This window comes from Alosa pseudoharengus, unplaced genomic scaffold, assembly GCF_046254945.1.
Source record: "Alosa pseudoharengus isolate Yale_2024_CS ecotype anadromous, Long Island Sound unplaced genomic scaffold, YU_APseudo_1.1 YU_APseudo_1.1_scf_8, whole genome shotgun sequence".
Classification (NCBI taxonomy): Eukaryota; Metazoa; Chordata; class Actinopteri; order Clupeiformes; family Clupeidae; genus Alosa; species Alosa pseudoharengus.
In genome coordinates, this window is record NW_027468870.1 from 22,574,583 (window position 1) to 22,597,166 (window position 22,584).

Here is a 22,584-nt window from a genome sequence, read left to right on the forward strand (position 1 = left end):
TAAGAAATCTGTACAAATTTGTGCAGACTGGTTTTTGTAGTACCCCGAACAACCCCCGTTGCTTCTCCCTGGAACCCTTGGATTTCCTCCATTGTCCTGGATTTGGATTCATCATCACCATCTACATCAACTTGCACTTCCTTTTGGACTGCCTGTTCCATATCATCATCCCCTTACCCTTGTGATTGTGGTAGGATCTGGACATTGCACTTTGCACAAGTTGGACTGAATCATTCCCCCTTTTCATTTCTTTTCTTTATTATTTTCTTGAGTGCACTCACATTTTATTTTGGGTTGGGTTTTATTTTGTTTCATTTATAGTATTTAATAATATTGGATAATAAATATAAGATACGATATTAGGTAATATAATATAAGGTTAGGATAATATATTAATAGTATTTTAAAATAAAAAATACAACTAGACTTAGATATTAAATAGAATAAAGATATAAAATAGTATATGGATATATAAAGACAATAAATAGAATATTAGAATAGAACACATAAAATAGCATAATAGAATAGTAAACAGATACAACATAATACATCTCTTTTAATACCGATATTGAAATAACTTAAACTGAATTGAATGACTTTGAACTGTGAAATAAACTATATATTTTTATTATAAACTTTATCCACGAGTGTGTGTGTCTTTGGGGTGAGTACTAGAATCTGGTCTAGAAAAAACCTACACCAATCTCCACTGAACCTAGACCACTGAACCTTTGAGACAATAACTGTGAATGAGTAGCTGGGGGACGGCGAGAAGAAAAAAGCAAATCCTCATCCAGCGGAATCAAGCTGCTTTCGTACAGGTAAATGTAGAGACAGAACCTTAGGATCCCTCTGCTGAAGAGCCCAGTACAAGCTGTGAGAATGAAAACTGGCTCCAGGCTGACTTTAGAACAGCAAGAAAAGCTGAAACAATCAAAGCTGCCATCTAAAGACACTGATTATTGTTTATTTACAGTGTAATCACTTTATTACAGTAAAGTTTGTGTCATGTAATTGACTTAACTAACAAAAGACATTACTATTACATGTTTCTGATACATCTTGTTGTACTGCACAGAGAATCAACACAACATTTTGTGTTACAATGCTGCTCAAAAGGGTAATTAAGAAATTTCCATTCCACTACGGACGTGCTGACTGCATGGTTCTTGCATGGTTTGAACCTTTGCTTTGGGTCAATGTCCTCTTTTTGAGGAAAGTGCCTTCAGTCATGTGCCATCCACAAGGTGTGGCATGGCACTGCAAACTAGAATGACAGACTCTATTTTCAAGATTCCTCTTAGATTCCTGCACAATTGTCCCATTTTACTACCACCAAATCATCCCCTGCCCATCACATCTCCTACACCATGCTTGACAGACAGAGTCAAATACTCCTCTAGCATCTGGTCAGCGTCTCAGGAACATTCCTTGTTGTGATTGTATACACCTTTGATTTGTTTGTCCATAACACCTTTTTTCCTGGTCTTCCTCGGTCTTGTTTTGCCAATCTTAATCTTCTCTTTTTATTGTCCAGTATGAGGGTTTTTCTTTACAACTCTGTCTATAAAGCCAGCACCCTAAAGTCACCACTTCTGTTGGTGTTGACACTGGTGCTTTGTGGGTACGAACAAAACCACTTTAGGACCTCTGAGGCATCTATCTCTTAAACTAGACACTCTAATGTTTTTGTTTTTGTAGAAACTTTAGAATAGAAAAAATAGAAAGCTCTTGCTCTTGTATGAAGAGGGTACTACACATTTAAGCTCTTGTATGAAGAGGGTAGCACACAGCATTGTATAAGATCTTCAGTGACTTGGCCATTTATTGCAAGGAATAGTCTTCATTTCTCAGAACAAAAATAGATTGACACCTTTCAGAAAGACAATTCTTTGTTTCTGGCCCTTTTAAAACCTTTACTTGAACCCACAATACTCCAGATAGTCAACTCATCTGGCCAGTAGCATTGCTGCTTTAATCAGGAAGCAGTTTTTTTGTTAGCTGTGTTAACATAACTGCAAAAGGGTTTTCGGTAACACTTTACAGTAAGGGTACATGAATTATCATGAATTCATGCATGGATTCATGATTTACGTATTACTTCATTCCTTAATATCTCATGAATCATCAGGAATTTACATCAGTTTATAGTCTGTCATTCATGACCTCATACATGAACAACACATCAACTAAAGCATTAAAGGAGAATTCCGGTGTGATTTTGACCTAAAGTGTTTTGAAACATGATACCGAGTGTGAACGTATGTCTCATAGCCCATCTCGGCTTGTCCCCTGCACTCCGAAATCTGGCGCTAGTTAGCCGATGCTACCAACAAGGCGGTCAATGGTGGTGCCTCGGGCATCGGCATAGCCATGCAAATAAATCACTGTTTTACACCATTTACGAGGCTCAATGTATCTCCACACTTCATTGGTAGACTTCCGAGGGCCCTGACATTTAAAACGAGACATTGAGAACTTTGAAAAAGCACTGGTAGTTTACTTACAAGACGATTTATACAGACAGTATCTTCACGAAGTTTAGCGTTTGCAGCCATCTTGAATTTAGTCACGATAAGTCGAGCGACGAGTAAGAATGAACAGGTATGATAAGGGATCAGATTCCAAAAATAATTCTGTGGAAATGCATGGATTACAGTTTCTTCCAGTAGCAGCAACTGGAATCCATGCATTTCCACGGAATTATTTTTGGAATCTGATCCCTTATCATACCTGTTCATTCTTACTCGTCGCTCGACTTATCGTGACTAAATTCAAGATGGCTGCAAACGCTAAACATCGAGAAGATACTGTCTGTATAAATCGTCTTGTAAGGGAACTACCAGTGCTTTTTCAAAGTTCTCAATGTCCCGTTTTAAATGTCAGGGGCCTCGGAAGTCTACCAATGAAGTGTGGAGATACATTGAGCCTCGTAAATGGTGTAAAACAGTGATTTATTTGCATGGCTATGCCGATGCCCGAGGCACCACCATTGACCGCCTTGTTGGTAGCATCGGCTAACTAGCGCCAGATTTCGGAGTGCAGGGGACAAGCCGAGATGGGCTATGAGACATACGTTCACACTCGGTATCATGTTTCAAAACACTTTAGGTCAAAATCACACCGGAATTCTCCTTTAAGTATGGTGAGCACGTCATTATGATTTATGAAGAATGATCATGATGATTTCTTTTTCTGCCAAAAATGTAGTCATCACTACTCAAATTCTGATTTGAACACAACTTGTGCAGTTCTCTAAACACATGCCATTGTTCACACTTTAGTTGAGGGAACACAAACAAGATGAACTCATGAGTAATTAACCTGACATACATGTAATCATGATGATCATGTTTAAGAAATCATAAATCATAATGATGGACCCATTCCTGATGATTCATGAGATATAAAGGAATGAAGTAATGCATAAATCATGAATTAATGAATGCATGAATTCATGTACCCTTACCGTAAAGTGTTACCGGGTTTTCTAATGATTCATTTTAAAATGCTAAACTCGGATAAGTGAACAGAATGTTACATTTGAACATATGTATGGTTGTTGAAAATGAGCCTCTGTGTACTTATATAGATATTGCTTTAAAAATCACCCATTTCCTTCTACAGTAATCATTTGCATCAATGATGCCTACACTGTATTTCTGATGGACTTGGTGTTGTTTTTAATGTTTTTTTCCTTCAAAAACAAGGGCATGTCTGAGTGACCCTAAACTTTTAATCGGTGCAGAGTAAATGGGCACCATTTCATTTCCTTTGAGTTTGAATGGGAAGAAAATATCCTTTAAAGCAATTTCCAATTACCCTGCCTTTTCTGCTGTCTTTGAAATGACGAGAGCCAATCAATGACGGCGGCTCAATCTGGCGCAATAGGTTATGGATTGGCTGACAATTTAAACATGGTGTTTAATTACCTACAGGCACAATTGCCTGAGGCAGGGGGTGCAGCCCCCCCACTGGTGTAGTTTCTGATTGCGGCCGGCGTGCTGAAGGAGACCTGCGGAGAGAAGGCTGGACGAGAGTCACCTTGAGGAAATGCCACTGGTGGGACCATGGAGCCTATTTACCTTTGCTTAGAAAGGGAATTAGCTCTTTTTCCTCGATCATTACATTGTGTTTGCCAAGACCTTATTTTTAGTTCAGCGGCCGACAGGCAGCTCAAGCAATGTGTGTTTAAGCTGTAGCATTCAGTGCTCATGCAGATTAGGATATACTGAAAATACAAAATGTTTCATCAACAATTTATCTATTTATGTAAAGGAGTCTTACGACCTCCTTTAAAGTAATAACTTAATGTTGACCTAAAGTTAAACATTATTCCAGACTACAGAAACCAAAAGGGAATTATCAATGTTTTTTGGTTTTTTTTTACATCATGGCATTTGTAAACTAATTATTTGACACTTAATGTTTTATATTGCAAGCAGTGGTGGTTAATAGAAACCCCTTTTGGGCATATGCTGTTTGTCTTATTGTCTTGCATTTAATCCTTTTTTATATTTCTAAGATGTGCAGCCAATTAAAATCATGTGCCAGCACGTGCAGCAATGACATTTAATCTTTTTTTCAGCTGTGAAACTATTTCTTCAACAAACACAACTTTATTGAAAACAAGTTGCAAATGATTTAGATTTAGACTATGTTCCATTTCTGCTCTAAATTGTAATGTAAAACATAAATAAAACAAAATTGTGTACCGCGCTGTGTTTCCTACAATCATCTTTCTGCAAGTCTACACCGCTGTGAGGGTAGGGTGAAATTAGTCAGTGAGCACTTCAGTGAGTTTAGCAAAACGAGACTGTAGTCTAATCAATGAAAATTTGCAGGAGCGTGGTTATGGCGGCATCATGGCAGGGAATCATGCGTATAACGTATCATAGCAACAATATAATGTATCATAGCAACAGTTTCCACTTTGCATGTTTTTAACACTCACTACTTTGGATTACTCAGTTGTTCTAGGCCCCGGGGGCTGTGGTAGAGTAGTGGTTAATGAGATGGGGTAGTGTGCAGCCGTTGTGCCCTTGAGCAACGCAACTTGGGGCACAGTCCCAAGTTGTTCCAGGGACAATGTAATCCCTTGTAATATAGTTGACAAATGCATCGTCTTCTCTGTTTCCAGACCCTTGTCCTTTTCTGTGTGAAATAAGCCTGCTTTTAAATAGGCCAGTCAATAGAGTACCGAAGTCTGACATAGCGTTTCCTTGGGAACAGCTCACTGGATCTAAACAAACCATCATCTATAGGAAATTACCATTAAAAATGGTTCAATGTTTTGTTCCTAGTTGTAATCATCAATCTGAAAGCCATATAATTTTCCAAAGAGGCCTAATCAAAGGAGGAGATGGATTTCTTTGATAAGGTACTATAAAAACGTTATTACAGTGCATGAAAAAGTACTGTTCTTCCTAGGCTTCTTCTACCTCTTCTTATTATTCCACTTACCACTTTTCCCGTACGCAATTTCTCTTGAACTGTTTAACTTAGAAACTTCGTTCAAACTTTGTAACGTAGGTCTTCAAATGGACCAGGTTGCAATAACTTTTATACTTTTTAAACTATTAATTAAAAACTACTCAAAAAATCCCCATAGACTTAACATTGGCGATTATGACATCACAATCTGGCCATTAAGCAATTAGAATCCTGTGTCAGGTGGCCAGGCCACCTACAGCCACTGCCAGTCCCAGACTTTAAAGGAGCGATTGGTAGGATTGTTACCGAACGTTCTGTAGGCCAAAATCAAAACACTGGTGAACGTTCAAGACTACCTAGACGCGAGCCTCTTCTGGGTTGCCAGATGTAGGCTAATGCAGACTTAGTTAACGTTAGTTGACCTGTAGCTGCTTAAACGTGTCTCCAACCATGACCCAGCTACAGTACACATTACGGAAACAGTGAAAACAAAAAATACCTCTCTAACCAACGTAACATATTTAGCTGAAGTTAGCGATGCAGATGAAGTTAAGCCTAGGCTATCTGTCGTGGCGAAATATGGCCAGCTCTGCGTCAGACTTTATATTATTCGTTTAACGAAGATGTCGCCATCTCAGGAAGCTCCTCCGATGTCCACTTAATTGGTTTCTTGTTTTAATTTTGGAAATTTGCCTGCCTCTCGTAGGCTACTCTTTCATGACTACAACTGACAGCTGTTGACAGTTGGCCTTTGCTAATTTGGCAACCCAAATGGGAGGACGCGCCAGCCCATTATTAATACGCTATTGTAGAATTTAACGTTCAAAACATAAATTAAAATTCCAAGAGATTCCGCCCCGTAACTCATTTTTTTCACTGGTTTTACGGGGGTTTACAGGTTATAGTAATGTTGGCAGCCATGGCCTACTGGTTAGCACTTCGGACTTGTAACCGGAGGGTTGCCGGTTCGAACCCCGAATAGTAGGCCACGGCTGAAGTGCCCTTGAGCAAGGCACCTAACCCCTCACTGCGGGGATTAGTGTGTGCTTCACCTCACTGTGTGCAGTGTGTTTCACTAATTCACGGATTGGGCTAAATGCAGAGACCAAATTTCCCTCACAGGATCAAAAGAGTATATATACTTATACTAAATAAGCCATTACTTCAATTCATCGTGTTTCCTTACTCTCTGATGACATATGGTGATATTTTTTGGAATGGTTACAATTTATTTTCCATTATTTCCTACATACTGGTCCTTTAAGCATACAATCTGGCTCTCTTAAAGGACAGGTTCGTTATTTTACACTTAAAGCCCTGTTTTCAGATAGTTTATGATTAAATAGAACGTTAAAGATTGAAATTTGGACATATGCTGCTGTCCAAAGAATTTTCGGTTTCTGTGGTAGCACCCCCCCACCTCCACAACGCTGCATAGGTGCACTGGAACAATCTTTCTAAAACGCATTAAACTTTTGTTTAAAAAGCAACGAAACTCATCGAGTGGTCAAGGGTGTTCACTGATATGCTCACACAAAAATCGCTGCAAAAGATTCTTTCCAACAGGTTTTATCATAGTTTTTGTCCAACTCCATTGACTTGTATTGGATGTGCTGTGAGGTACGGTATTACTCCGCCGCCGGAAACGGATATGGGGTTGTTTGTATTCTTTCTGTAGTCTTATGCAGTCGCGGTATCGTAGGCTACGCTTCCAAATTATTGTCACATCCATGGCTAATGCTAAAATGTCTTGGAACTTGCACGATGTGAATGATAGCCTATGTGAATCATTTCGTTTTCATCATGAAAGTTCCACAGCCAAAAAAATTGTAAACGTACAAAATCATGTTGCCAAATTATTCATGGCTAGGGTTAGTGTTAGTCTTATGCTGTGTACATGACAGGTTATGGACATAATAGACATATAGAACTGGACATAACAAATAAGTGCATTTTCCGCCTGTTACAAACGTTACGTTACAAAATGTCAACCTTACCCCAAGTTCTTCCAACTCTGTCGTCCCAGGAGGTAATGTGGGAACCGCTGTATTTCTCAGGCGAAAGAGCTTTTTGGGCGATTTCTTTCGACCTCCAGCGAAGTTCAGTAAAATGCAGACCGCAGAGACACAGTGATCAGCTTTCTGCAGATCTTCAACAGGTGTGTTCACATCCAACCCCAGCAACTCCAGCCACAACTAGCCTTTCTGGATCGTTGAAAGAAAGTCTGTGACAACTTTTTTGCCACAAATTTTCCCGCAATTCGGAACTGCACAAAATCGCCCCATTTTTAGCTGTCTGTTGCAAAACACTTCAAGACAGCGATCTTCTGCTACTTCTGTGTATTCAATGAAATGCCAGTGGTTTGCTTGTAATTGGCAAGTGTACGGTGTAAGGTGCATTATTGCCACCAACTGGGCTGGAGTGTCTATTATTCAAGCTCTCAATGGAAGAATGTACGGGTGTGAGGCGTTTGGAAAAATAGCTCCACAGTTTAACAACGAATGGTAAAACACCTGTTGGAAAGCATCTTTTGCAGCATTTTTTGTGTGAGCATATCGGTGAACACCCCTGACCATGTAAAATACCCTAGCAACAGCCAAACCACCACTTCCACAGTTACAACCTAGCAACCATTATAGCAACCAATGAGATTAACCTAGCAACCACCACAACTAACCTAGTAACAGCCTAGCAACCACCTCAAGTACCATAGCAACAGCATAGCAACCATGATAAATACTCTAGCAACAGCCTAGCAACCACTTTTACGATGACAGCCTAGCAACCAACATGATTACCCTAGCAACCACCATAACTACCCTAGCAACCATATGATTTATCCTAGCAACAACCACAATGTCAACCTAGCAACCACCATAGCAATCAACAGGATTACCCTACAAACCAGCATAGCAACCACTTAATTTGGCATAAAAACCATCATATGTACCCTAGCAACACTATTGTAACTATATCTGCATTATTTGTTTTTACTCTGTATGATATTTTACATCATAATTTTTTAATTTTCATGCACTGGTAATTCCTTGGGAATTGCATTTCTAGTTTAATATGATATTGTGACACATATGTAGCTAACACTAACGTAGGTACATTACGGAGAATAGTAATAATAAACAACTAGCTTCTATGTCAATTCAATCAATAGCCTAATGAAAACACAAACACTATAAAACCATAACACATAAGAAACACTTAATAAACTAAGTGCATGTTGAACAGAGCCTTTAGTTCCCCTCTTAAAAGACCCAAAACTATCACAGGAACGAACGGAGAGCACTGGGCAAATCTTTGAATAATCACATCTTATTCCTAACGTTATGCCACTTGGTGCTAGCCTGGCGGGCCATCCTATATCATTGAAATGTATATTCTGGAATCGAACCATTCACCTTGCTTAATCCAGGGGGCGGGCAGAGAATTGTCTTTCAAACTGCCTAGGCATGCAATAGGCCAGCGCTATGACCATATCCGTATCCTGTCGGCAAAACGGCAAATACATCCTTCTTCGAAAGGAATGACTTAAGTGCATTGTGTTGCTCAACTTTAAAAAAAAAAAAAAAAAAAAGTCCAACTCCTCCAAAGTTGACGCCAACGCCGATTCAAACAACCGCGCTTCGTTCGCCATAGCCACCTTCCTTGTTGTTCACCGTCGCAGGACTGTTAAGCCTGCCTTAAGACTCTCTAACAAAATAGAGCGCTGTGATTGGATGACGTCCACGGCATCAGCCAATAGAAATCCCTATGGTTTGATACTAGACGTATAGGCTGAGAAAATTAATTTGCCACCGCTAGGGTGCGTCTAGATTTCTAGGCTAACTTGGTGCAGCTATCATTTTACTCCATTTACCTAGTTCAAAGTCAAGTTCAAATGTATTTTATCACATATTATAGGCTACACTGTAGTGATAAAATACACTTTAGATGGGTATGCTACTAAGATTATAGAAGCTAGCCTGTTATCACAAGGAAATAATAATAACGATATACGATTCGAAACCGAAATCGCGACACTCATATCCAGGATACTGTGTCGCGGTGTGAAAAGGCAGAATCGCGACACACCCTTTCTAGTGTTTCACGGAGTGCTTTGCAGCTTACACGGCCGCAAAAGCAACCCACATCTCCCGCTTTACTTATCGGTAGCCTGTACGTTGTCCAAAAACAAATAAATAAATAAATAATAATTTCATACCTCTCCTTGCTTATGTGTGTAACTTTACCAAACAGTATAGAAGTAAACCCCCTCTCCTTGTCCCGCTCTCTCTCGCGCTCCCTCCCTCTCCTGCTCAATGAACACGCGGGACTTAAATAAAACATTCACAATCGTGAAAGCAAGGACACATAGAAGACGACTAGCTAAATTACTATTAAATCTGCTTAGCATCATTAGCATGCTGCACATATTTGTTTAAAACTCTTGCATTGAAGTTGACTGATCATCTCAATACCAACGTTTCCCAAAAGAGACTGTCCCAAAGAGTATTACCTTGAAACTTAAACACACATGGGGAAACTGAAGTCCAATCAGTAGACTATGATAGGCTAAGCTAGCCAACTATGCTACTTTGCTTACAATATTTCCAGGCTTCAACCAGACAGCTGAATTAAAGAGGTAGGCCTAAATATTTTTATATCAGGATATAAAATAATAGATATATTATATTGTAATCCTCCTGTGTTCTAAGGGAGGCTATTAAAATGTTATTTAATAAATTGTCTAGCCCCCCCCCCTTTAAAGGAATCTAGTTGCAGTCTTGTAAATAGTGACCCTGCAAGATCCCTAGTCATTGCAAAATCATAGTCTGTGACTTAAAACCTCTACTACTTGTCTTTAGATGTGAGAGGGTCTGAGACTGTAGTCTTTCAAAAATCTTTTCCAAATCTTTCCAAAGTCTGTCAGTGTAAGGAGGGCTTAAAACGTTGGTATATGGCCGCCGAGTGGAGGGACTTGCCTAAAAGGACTTTGCTTCAGCTCAGGAGCAACGACTACCATTCTAAAGACTACAGAAAGAGGCTGGCCTTTTATGTTCAATTTGCAAGGGTGTGGTTCAGGTGGTGATCATAGGTACAACGTCCTCTGATTGGCTTTCTCTTCCCGCCGTTTCCGTCAGCCACACCCAGACACACCTACACACACACACTTACTTATTAACATATAAGGCAGGCTCCTCAGGTAGAAATGTTATACAGGATGTTCCAAACATTCTTACACTTAATTCATTGTACTCCTTGTACTGAGACTATAAAAATGATACCAAACATGAATACAATTACAGTTAATAACACAAACATATAATTCAGCTAAAAGTTTTAACCCAGGGTCTTTGTCTACCCGAAGGTAGAACAAAGGTGCTCGTGGAACAGATGGTCTAGGCAAAAGGTGCCCAGTGGGGAGCATTTCACACCTACATCTGCATTGAATACATCAAAGCAAGAAAGACAGAATACTTTCAATGTAAATGGAGCTAAGCCTCCATTTAGTCTGGAGCAAGAAATGGTCATACAGAAATATTCCCTTCACATTCTGATAAACTCTTCCAACTCTGAGCTGCTTTAGTAAATCTTCAAAAAACCCTTATCAAAGAGACAGATAGGGAGTAGACTTTGAATAGTTTCCCTGTCACATTGTGCATTAGTCACTATTTTGAACTAGATGTACCGCAGAGCGGTACAAAATATGACCGCCGCCCAGTCCTGCACATTTTTTCTCACTAAATTGCATTATCCACACTCAATTCTCACTGATATCTGCTAGACAACAAGTACCAAAACATGATTAGTTCATAGATTTCACATGTAGGGTGTACTTTGGAGTGGGTAAGACTGTCTTTAGTGGCAGGCTAGCACATACCGTTGACTTGCGCTAGCCTAGCACCTGCGAACTCTGCAATTACAAGGACTGGATGAAACGTGTTGAAAACGTTCTCCACTGATAAATATCACACTTGCTTACTTGGAAATGAGGTCTTATGTCCAAAATCCTGAACCACCCCTTTAAGTCCTTTCCAATAGAAAGAATGACAGACTCCTTTGTGGTCCAGACTATAAAGTAGCATAGGTTCCTTTGTGCTACACATACAGCTGACCCTGAACTTGCCAATAAGGGTGTGACTTTTTAGGGCATAACCCTCACCCATTTTTTCTAAGAAAAAGCTTTGACTCTCCAGTGCTTCTTCAATTGTTGCATTTCTTTGTGTGTAGGGGCATTTCACCTCTACTATGGCATTGTTGCCAATAAGCCCATCAGGCGAAGCCCCTAGAACACCTGACAGTTTCTTCCACCTGTAGCTATGTTGCTGTGCAAAAGGCTTTGACACCCTCTTTCTCATTTGCTAAACCCCACCTTACGGCTTGAGCTCCTGAAATGTCGTATTCGCCAAGTACTCGTTTAACGAGTGAAGGTGTCACCCTTTCTGAAAGGAGAACAGGCCCAAAGTTACTAGCAGTTACTAGCAGCAAAGTTACTGGTCTTGGCGTAGCATGTGCCACACACTACTGTCTCGCTGTTGCTTAGTAAGGTAGCAGACAGCTTTTATTTGATCTGGTGAAACTTTCATTTTCTCAAGTAAAAGCTCTGTTTTAAGGCCTCTCTGAACAAATTCTGGGGAAAGGATAATTTCCTCAACTGTTGGAATTGGATACTGAAGTGAGCTGCACATCCGAATAAACCATGGATTCTAACATCGATGTCCTTTCTAAAACTCCATGCTAGCGGTGTGATAAATGCAGACATCATACACTGCAATGGTAGGAGAAAATATGTACATGTTTTGTTATACATGTAGGCTACATATTTTGTTCTGTTATAATACGTTCGTGTTATAGGCCTACAGTGGATTATCCCGTCTCCATGCTGTAGGTTTTATGGACAGTTGGGCAGCCGTGGCCTACTGGTTAGCGCTTCGGACTTGGAACCGGAGGGTTGCCGGTTCAAACCCCGACCAGTAGGCACGGCTAAGTGCCCTTGAGCAACGCACCTAACCCCTCGCCTGTTGCAGGCAGCTCACTGCACCGTGTGTTCACTGTGTGCCGAGTGTGTTTCACTAATTCACGGATTGGGATAAATGCAGAGACCAAATTTCCCTCACGGGATCAAAAGTGTATATATACTTATATATACTATACTATACAAGAATCCACTTTGCAACGTTATCTGTGCTGCTCAATTTCAGTTAACCTACTCTTGCGCAGACATGTAGTCATTCACCCCTAATGTAACTTAATAGCCTAGCCTACCACCTAGTTTTATACTTCTGTTTTCTGACATAAAATTAGCAAGTGTTTCTGACATAAAGTGTTTCACGATCAGCCAAACTTTTAATTTCTTTTTTATTGCCCACCTCTAGATCCGACCATAGCCTTTGTTATTTTTAACATTAGTTAAAAATAAAGTCTACATAAGCCTACATCAAGCGTAATAGTAACTGTAATAACAATATCAATAGCAATATATCAACAATGAATATAATGAGTTTACATATTAATAAAGCTTAAAACTAACGTTAGCCCACAAACCATAACAATGTATTGGAACTCCCCCCTATTACCGTCGGCCCCGTATTTCCGGCGTCTTGCTTGTATGTGTCACTTAATATCCATTTCTATACAAACCAAGACGGCGGTAACGCAAGCACTCACACCATAGGTGTATCTAAATTAGTTATGTACCAAAAATTACATTTTACCGTGACTCGAAGAGCTGTAAACAGTGTTGTAAGGCTGCGTGTACACAACCGCTTGCTTGGAGCTCCAGTGGAATTTTAATTTCATGACGAGAATTCTCGGTCTAACCGTTCATGTGCCGTTGAAACGGCGTAAATAGGCGACCCATCAGGCCAGCACTATAACTCCGAGCGTGGTAAACAAAATCGGATATTTCAGGCAGTAAATGCTCCCGTTAAGAACCAAACCAGATTTTGTTCAAATCTACACACCTATGGCTACTGAAAAATGTAAGGTTCATTTAGCAAATGTTATTTTGAAGTGTTAAAGGAACCGTATGTAAGAAAAGTATTTTAATTAATCATAAAAATGGGCCTGATATATCACTAGACATTAAGAAATCATGTTCATTTCAAATACTTATATCACTGACAACAATAGTCCGGCCAGGATATTGTCATTTAAAAAGTGAAGTTGCAGCCCTCAACTGATGTTGATGTTGTGTTTTGTCATGTCATGTTGTGTTTTGGCCTGTGGGGTATACTACGAAGCATGTTAGACATATCTAGGCTATGTAGACATATTGACAAAGCCTTGACTCAGGGGTATACGTTAAGTGATACTACGATAGCAGTTATGTGATATATTTGTCAAACTAGGCTTTCAGCTCAGATCTGTGCGTGTTCTCGGTGTTGGGATGACGTTGGCCAATCGTGAAACGTGGAGACGCACAAGACCGCCTCTATTTAAAAACAATTACTTCCGCATTCATGAGCGATAGCTTAATCTACACTGCGGTCATTTTTAGTGTCTAACCTATAACATCAAATAAATCAATTGTCATCAGTTGTTGTATGGTATGCACGTCCATAGTGGGATATTTGCATGCACAGCACTATTAAAGCGCGTTCGAGATCCAAAATTTTAGTAGAGGCGGAGCTCCACCTGTCAGATATACACTGTATGACAGAATCCTACACGTGAGATAACTTCGTTTTTAAGACAATTGATTGGTCAATGGGCAGTAGATTACACGATTTGAGCTATAACTTAGCACATAACCTCCTCCCGACCAGGTTTGGTTGACAGCATAAGATACCATGGTGATATAGCGACACTAAAACAGATCCACTTTCATGTCACAGCATACCCTGGCTTTGAGCGCAACATACCTCGCTAACCCACTAATCGAGATTCGTAGTATACCCCACTGATGCGCCACCCTCCACCTATCTACTAATCACAAAGTCAGTAGTGTTTTGGCATCTGGGTTGGCAACCTCGAGTCAGGGGGGAGGTGGAGGGGATACACCGCTCTACAGTCATTTGAAAATGATTGCAGTACCAGTTTTGGCCACAATCTTACATATGGTTCCATCGTTGTTTTAGAATTTCTGAACAAAAGTGGTGATAATTGGACTTTTTCTTCATACTGGCGTGAACTGATTCACGAAGAGTTCCAGTAGTATACAAAAACGACTCAACATGTCCGGATTTATAATGGTTTTCTCTTTTATTTATTATTTATTTGGCGTACCTATAAGGCTTTTTATTTTATTAAAAGTGAGGGGGACGACTGATCTCTGCAACACTGTGGGGGATTTGGCGCTTGTCACTGTGTGTGTGACAGAAGCGGAATGGGAGAATGCATGTAACAAAAAAAAAAGCTTACGAGCAATTTACACGCAAATGGGAGAATCCAATGAAAATGATAATGAACAGATGCTGAAAACAGCACCGGTATTTCGCACGGCAATAGTGGGGGGGGGGGGTCCAAACTAACAATTTTAAAAAGTGGGTGGGTGTTTTGTAAGAATTTAAGAAATGTTTGTATATTTTAACTTTTAAATGCATCAATCTGGTGCACTTTTAAAAATAAATTCAGAGGTCAGACTTGCTTATTTTTATGGAAATATTTGTGCTGTAGCCTAAGCTATTTTGCACTTCAGAATTATAACCAAGCATACACAGGTGGAATAGTTATGGTGATATTGCAATAAGTTCACAACCACAAAAACATATGGTACATTTCACAGTTCAGAAATGTTCAGCACTCCATGAAATTATGCAGAAGTGGTCACCTGTGTTATTCTGCTACTTCATTTAAGATAATATATTGGTCATTGTAATGGCCATAGCCTATAGCCTAGAGGCTATTCCTTTTTCAGGATGTACCCATATCTGCATGATGTGAATGTTTGCATATGGCTTATGTCAGGCTTTATATCAATATGTGTGTCTCCTTATTTGATTTTCTTCATATTTTTGCATTAATGTCACTAGAAAGCATGCCAATATAAATATATTCATTTATCTGTGTAAGTGGGATTGGCTGGAACCTGACAATATAAGAACCATGATAGTGGGATAATCTACTGAGCAATTTACAAAAATGTATGTAGGCCTACTGACAAATAGTTTACATTAGAATACATTATAATTTCGCCCCAATGAGGCTATGTAGAAATGTGTTGCAATTTCAAAAACAGAGGCATGCTTTATATCCTTGTATTCGGTAAGGTTTGCTGTTTATTGTGATATTAGCCACGTGTTGTGTGAAGGGTTAGTGAGATATTAAACCGAGAGTAATGGGTGTGCACTGTGTGCAAAATGCAAATATGATTAGCCTAAATTGCACGTCGGTTCAATGATAATTGTCTCGCGAACCATTTATCACAGCAACTTGGCGCTAATATCATTGGAAAGCTTAGATTCCGCTCGTTCACATGATGTGTGATAATCATGTATAGGTTTAGTTTAGTTGAACCTCATCTGCCAGGTATTTGACCTACCACGTTGACACTTCAGCGTGAAAAATACTCCAAGCATATAGGCCTACCTGAAGCCGGGGAATGCGCCTGGGATGGCTTCTGAAGTAGCATCGCAAATGAGAGAAAATTTAGAAAATTCCACAGACAGGGGGTGCTCTTGAACCCTCTCACCGTCTCTGAAAGCATAACCTTGGCTCAACAGGTAGATCTATAGGCTAAACTCATTTTTCAGGCATCTGACCGACCGGGTTGACACAGCGTGAGAAATCGTGGGTGTGGCGTGTGAGTGTGTGAAACTAATCAAATGCGTGTGTCTCACGGCCAATGCGTGAGAGTTGGCAGCTATGTATACGAAAATAGATAAAAATTCAGCCTCACAGCAAGCTGATGCACTAAGTGCAAAGGGAGACAGGAAAAACGGGAATAACAGGCACTCAATGTCGGGGGGAAACAAAAGTCCTTTGTCATTGGTCTGTTGGAGCCTTGGAAGCGGAAGTCCTTCAGTCCACAATGGGCCGCCAGGAGATTCCATCAGGTCTGCTGTCTTTTGTCCTGTCTGTGAGTCTCCTGCGGTTAAATGTTTCCATCTGAACCGCATACCTCCATACCAGGGCTCGACAGTAACGGTTGCAATTAAGACAAGTGGCAACCACTTCCTCACTCCTGGTTGCCCCACACATTCCCCACATATTTTCCTGTAGTCTGATTATTTTTTCCTTTTTGGTATAATCGATACTTTTAAGAATGACCGCGTTCTTTTGAAGTAACATGCATGTGCGCAAGGCATGCTTTAGAACCTCACCTAGCCTGTGGCTAACCTGACTTCGCATTTGCTCCCCATATCCATCTGGGAACTTTCCATTGTAGAACGTTTAGGAAGGGGCGAAAATACTGGTTAGCTGATTGAATAAACCATCTGTCTATCACCACCTATGTTGGTGATAGACGGTCCAAATCAACCAATCGGATCAACGAACCGTTCTTCTAATGCCATCTTTTAACATACAAGTTAGGTAAGTAGCTAACGTTAATGTTTTTAAACTTACCATTTGTATGTGACATGAACCTCATCAACGACAATCCCCACCAAGTTTTCATGGTAGGCTACACTTCTGAGGAAGGCATATTCCTTCTCGTTAAGTAACTAAGATTCAGGGCTAACACTTACTGGAATTGGCCGTGGAGGATATCGGTGTCCTTCATTCCTCCCAGCTACATTGCAGAGACTCCTAGCTTCCCCAGGAATACTCGAATATTCGGATAAAACTTAAGCGATAGCTATGCTCATCTCATCCATGGAAGTAGTCATGTTGTTTAGATTGAACAGTAGCTTCTCGTTGCATCACACCTAAACCTGCCTCAAAACCAACGCTGACTGGACGTTCGTTTGGCGAACTGCTCCAAATTTTCTTTATCGGATAGATGCCAGACTGATCTGCGAGTAAAAAATATCAAGCTTGCGAGATCAGGATGGTCTCACGAGGCTAGCTTGTGGCTGCTGTGCCTCTTTTCTCTTTTCTTTCAATTAGCCATACACACCACATTAAACATAAACTGACCTTCTACGCAATATAACACGTTTTTGTGTGCAGGAGAGGCATATTTAGGAGCCTGCTTAAAATGGGTATACTTTCTTCTGAATAACTGTCCGTAGGTTTTGTAAAACATTCATTTGTACATATGGGGCGTGCCACGACGAAATGAGTCCTATGTCGCGGAAATCCATTTTGAGATATAGCGATTTGAATGCAGAGAGGGTCGAAAATGACTAAATTATGTATTTTCAATTTCGGGAGATTTAGGAGGAGAAACTGCAACCTAATAGAGCTCAACAGTCCCGCCCCTCCTTCGAGAGCGCTTAGTTTCCCATTCATTCCTCTGTATCTAAAGAGTTTTAGGCTAACCAGCTACAACGTGACTCATTGTTTGAAAAAACAGAAAATCCAAAAAAGTCAAAGACTGTGTACACATTTTCATTTCCGAACTAAGGAACTACTCATTCCAACCACCGTGCCTCACTGAATAATAGTCGAAGACACAACTGCGAAAGAGCCTCTTGAACAACTTTCCAATCCGATGACGGCCTTGCGCACTTTTTCCTCCAAACATAGTGATTTTTATATAGTGAATGTACAGTTATAGCAATTCTTTCAGTAGTAATCGTGTAAATAATAGTGTTTTGTATAGGTATTGAATTTTACATATTTATCATTGTGTATTTTATGTTCAGTGTATGTGAAAGCGGTTAAAGAAGCATTATGCAGGTCTGGTTATTCTAGGGTTGCCAACTTCCTCAACCCCAAATGAGGGACAGTTCACTTCGAATACGGGACACCCCCCCCCCCCCCTCCAAAAAATCACATAACAACTAAACTCCATTGTGAAGATGATTTGAGCATGTTGAAAATTCTTCTCTTCTCACTGAGGCTTACTGCCTGTGCTGCAAACCACAAATCAAGTAAGTAAACATTAAACAAATAAACAACTTCTTTCTCTTAAGAAAACCAAAATTGTTGTTGAGTTAATTTAAGGGAGTTGAAAATAATTCTTCAGAAACACAATCATGTCAACATTGTCTGGTGAGAGGCTTGCTCTCTGTGCTGTGACAATGTCACCTGCTGTAGAAAACACTCTCACTCGGAACAGATGTGGCTGGGATTCCAAGGTAACTTTTAGCCAACTTGGATAAATGGGGGAACTGGTTCTGGTTGTCTTCCACCACACAAGTGGATTTGACTCCACTGAGAGGCTCTGCACTGCTTTGTAATGCTGCACCTCCTCATCCACCACTTCAGACAAAGGCTTGGATGATGATGCCTGTTCCATTGGAAAGATGTCTCCAAACAGCCATTGGTGCTCTTTTGGCTGGAGGAGGACAGTCACTACTGCTGGAGGCTATCTCTGATTGCTCCTCTGTCTCATCCCTGGAAGTCTGGGCCTACAGTATAAGACAAAATCCATAACACAATTGCAGCATAATGTTAGATTGATATGAAATCGAGGACGAATGAAGTTGAGCAGAACGAGGATGGCTGCGCCCATAGTTCATGGTAAGTTGAGATGTATTTTCTTTATATTTTTACTAGGTTGTGGTTTTAATGTCAATTTTAAATGCTGTTACACACTTGTTTACATTGCTGCTTTAATCTGGTCACGAATGTATGCATTGCACTGTGTTGCTGTGCGTGCAATACAATGTAAAGTTTTTTTTTTCTAGCTGGTTTGCTATTCGTTTTTAAAGGGGAAACTTGGCAGGATCTATATTTTCCCCTCTGCTGGAGAAATTGTGCATTATGCCATTTCAAACTGTGGAAAAAGATAACGATAAAGCACATGTATTTGTTTACAAGCTACCGAAACGGTTAGCATAAGTTCAGCAGAACAATGTGGATGTTACAAGGTAAGAAACACGATTTAAAACGAGTTTCTTGTTTCTCACTTCTCTTTCCGGGACGGTAGTCTCAATGTTGCAAGGTTGGTTTTCCGCTAGTGGCAGCGGGGAAAGTCACCATTTTCACCGGAACAGGTCATTTAACAATCCAAATGATTTCTAAATGGGTTTACGTTGAAATAGTTGCCAAGTGCCCCTTTAATAATAAACAAACACCACTCAGTGAGTTGCACAGTTTTGAAAACAAACGTTAAGGGTTGTTTTAAGGATACGTTTGTGCCAATAGCCAGCCACTCTGAAACTGTCAAAGCTATTCAAAACGAGTCAGAAAGTCGAGACAGGACCCATCGTCAAAATGTCGGTGTCCACCATTCTAGTTCATCCAAAACAAACCAGAAAAGGGACTCAAAGTGCTAAATACCAGAATTATCCTTTAACAAATGTGCTTTTCCTATAGTCTTATTTAGTAGGTGTTATCAGTGTGTTTTTCTTTGTTATAAATTCTGAATTCCTAATGTGTACATACTGAACTCATGATTAATTCATAAGGTAGAAGCAGTACTAACTCATAATTCACTCACAAACTTATATAAAAATTACTTTTTATTAGCCAAAATCTCCAAAAATGTGCACAAACTACACACCAAACTACCACACATGAAACCATAATATCTGAAAGCAAAGAGAGACACTCTCAGCAGTTCTCTCTTCCTTCGGCTCTTCCTCTCGCCTCACTAATTGCCAGTGTTGTAGTCAAGTCACTATGCCTCGAGTCTGAGTCCAGGTTCGAGTCCCCAGTGTTCAAGTCCGAGTCAAGTTCAAGTTATTAAAAAAAATTCCAAGTCCGAGTCGAGTCCACTACTCATCCGAGTCAAGTCCGAGTCGAGTCACTATTGATCCACGTTGAGTCCGAGTCGAGTCCCTATTGATCAAGTCGAGTCCAAGTCCAGCACTAAAGTAAGCATAGCCTACATGTCATTCCATTTTTTCCCATTGCAGATGAAATCCTTAAAAGCAAAACGGACAATCTTCTGTCTCCAAGCAGGGGTGCCATCACTTGTGTGAAAGTAGTATTGCCAAATTTCTTGCCAAACCCAATGTGTTGTATTTATTATATCGGAGAGAATACCATACCATAGCCTATAGGCCTACTCATAATAAATGAGCAATCCACATCCCAATCACACAGGCCATTAAGTCACATTATGCCGTTACTGACTGCTGACAATTGTACTATGTAGACTGACAGTGTTGTAGAAGTTCATACTTCACAAGAGCTAGATGGACATTGGAGTAGGCCTATTTTGTAAGACAGGGCCGGCCCGAGGCATAAGCGAACTAAGCGGCTGCTTGGGGCCCCCTGGCCACCAGGGGGTTATAGGGATTACTATAATCAGTCGCTGTATTAATACATAACCTCACTGTATTCATTTATAATATGACATTATAGTGTGAAGTTGTCAATTATCGCCAAGCACAGGTGACTGCGTTGTGGGAGGGGGCCCCCAAATCAAATTCTGCTTAGGGCCCCCAAAAGGCTCGGGCCGGCACTGTTGTAAGAGGTAGTGTGGATCATAAAAGGGCCTCCCCCGGGCATTTTTTTTAAATTCTGGCTGTTAAATAGCCTACACAATTTTAGCGCAGTTTGGGAGGAACAGAAACAGAGCAGGGCCGGTCTTGGTAGCTTCTTTCTGACTCCCGTGACGTGAACACTGGCTACCTGCAACAGCATAATGTTATCACTTCACTGACACTATGGAGACATATTTCACGTCAACAATGGAGATGAAAACTAGCCTTCGGTTAACGGACATGCAGATCATCAGCCTAATTAATTTCTTTGCGCAACAGGCCACATTCTACTTTCATTTCAGCGAGATGAGTGAAATAAATGGTTTTTTAAGCTGCCATTGACATAGGCTACTATTTGCTACGATTTTCACCTTTTAGAAATAGAACAAGTTGCTATTTCCTTTTTTCCGTGCAGTGGATTAGGGCTATCAAATCGCTCGTTTGAACAGTAATCCTCTTTCATTCGTGGTTTTAAATATAGTTGTTTCTGGCCTACCCACGAGAGGTTCAGTATGTCGGTTTCACTTGTGCGTAGGCTACATTGACACTTTACTAGGCAATTTAATGTTATGCTTCTATATTTTATGACACCAAAATTAAGAAGTATGCTATCTTGATCGGGAAAACTTTTAGTTTTTTTTCAATCTGATAATAGCCTGCTGCGTGACCAAGTCACGATGATCAGCTATCCAGCAGCAGTGTGTGATGTTTAGCCTAGGCTGAGTGTAATCTTAGGTAATGTCATGTATGATAACTAATATTGCCTGGCAATACTACATTGAAATGGCGGCGGCCATGTCTCCAGGCATTTTGGTGTTAAAGTTAACGTTAGTTTGCTTTGCATGTGAATATGACGTGACTTGCGATGCATGACACAAAGCAGTAGCCTAACATTTCCTTGCACTAAAATTAGTATTACAAATAATTTAGATATTAAAATCATATAGCAAATTATAGCCTAATGACATACTACAATTATAGCCTTATGATATATTACAAAAAAAAGTCGAGTCCTCGACGAGTCATTCAGTGCTCAAGTCCAAGTCAAGTCACGAGTCTCTAAATTTAGCTAATGACTCGAGTCTCGGACTCGAGTACTACAACACTGCTAATTGCAGTTAGCTCCTCCCCCAATCAAAGTCAGGTGTACCCATTAAATAATCAACTGCTGGCCAATTACCGGCCCCACTCTGAATGAGCCCAATCATTCAAATGGCTAAACACTATGATGCATTTTTTTTCCACTTAATGGCGGCCTTACATTGTACGATTTTGGTCTGTTTTCACAGTCGGCGACTACATTTCCAAAGTCGGGCAGAAATCATGGGAGTTGTAGCCGGCGCGCTCCCGTCAACGAGATCATTAAGTGTAAGGTGCCAATCTTAGCGGTTTTAAGTCAGTCGGAGTCAGTCTTTTTCTAGTTTTGCCGTTACGACAATATCAAACATGTTTGATATTATCGCAAGTCTTTATAGTTGTGGCTCATGCAAATAGTGACGTGAACAATATAAAAACCAATAGTGACTTCTCTCCAACACCAAACAGGAAGGGGCAAAGTAGGGGACAGCTGTAGCAAGGGACCTGATGAAACCCATTAATATGATAATTTGTTATTTTGTTTCTTATACATCTTTAGAGGCCGTTTACACGACACTGCCGGGTGGATTTTCTCTTACCGCTTTCACACCTTTAACGACTCCGGCAAGAAAAAACCTCGCGTGTACACACAGAG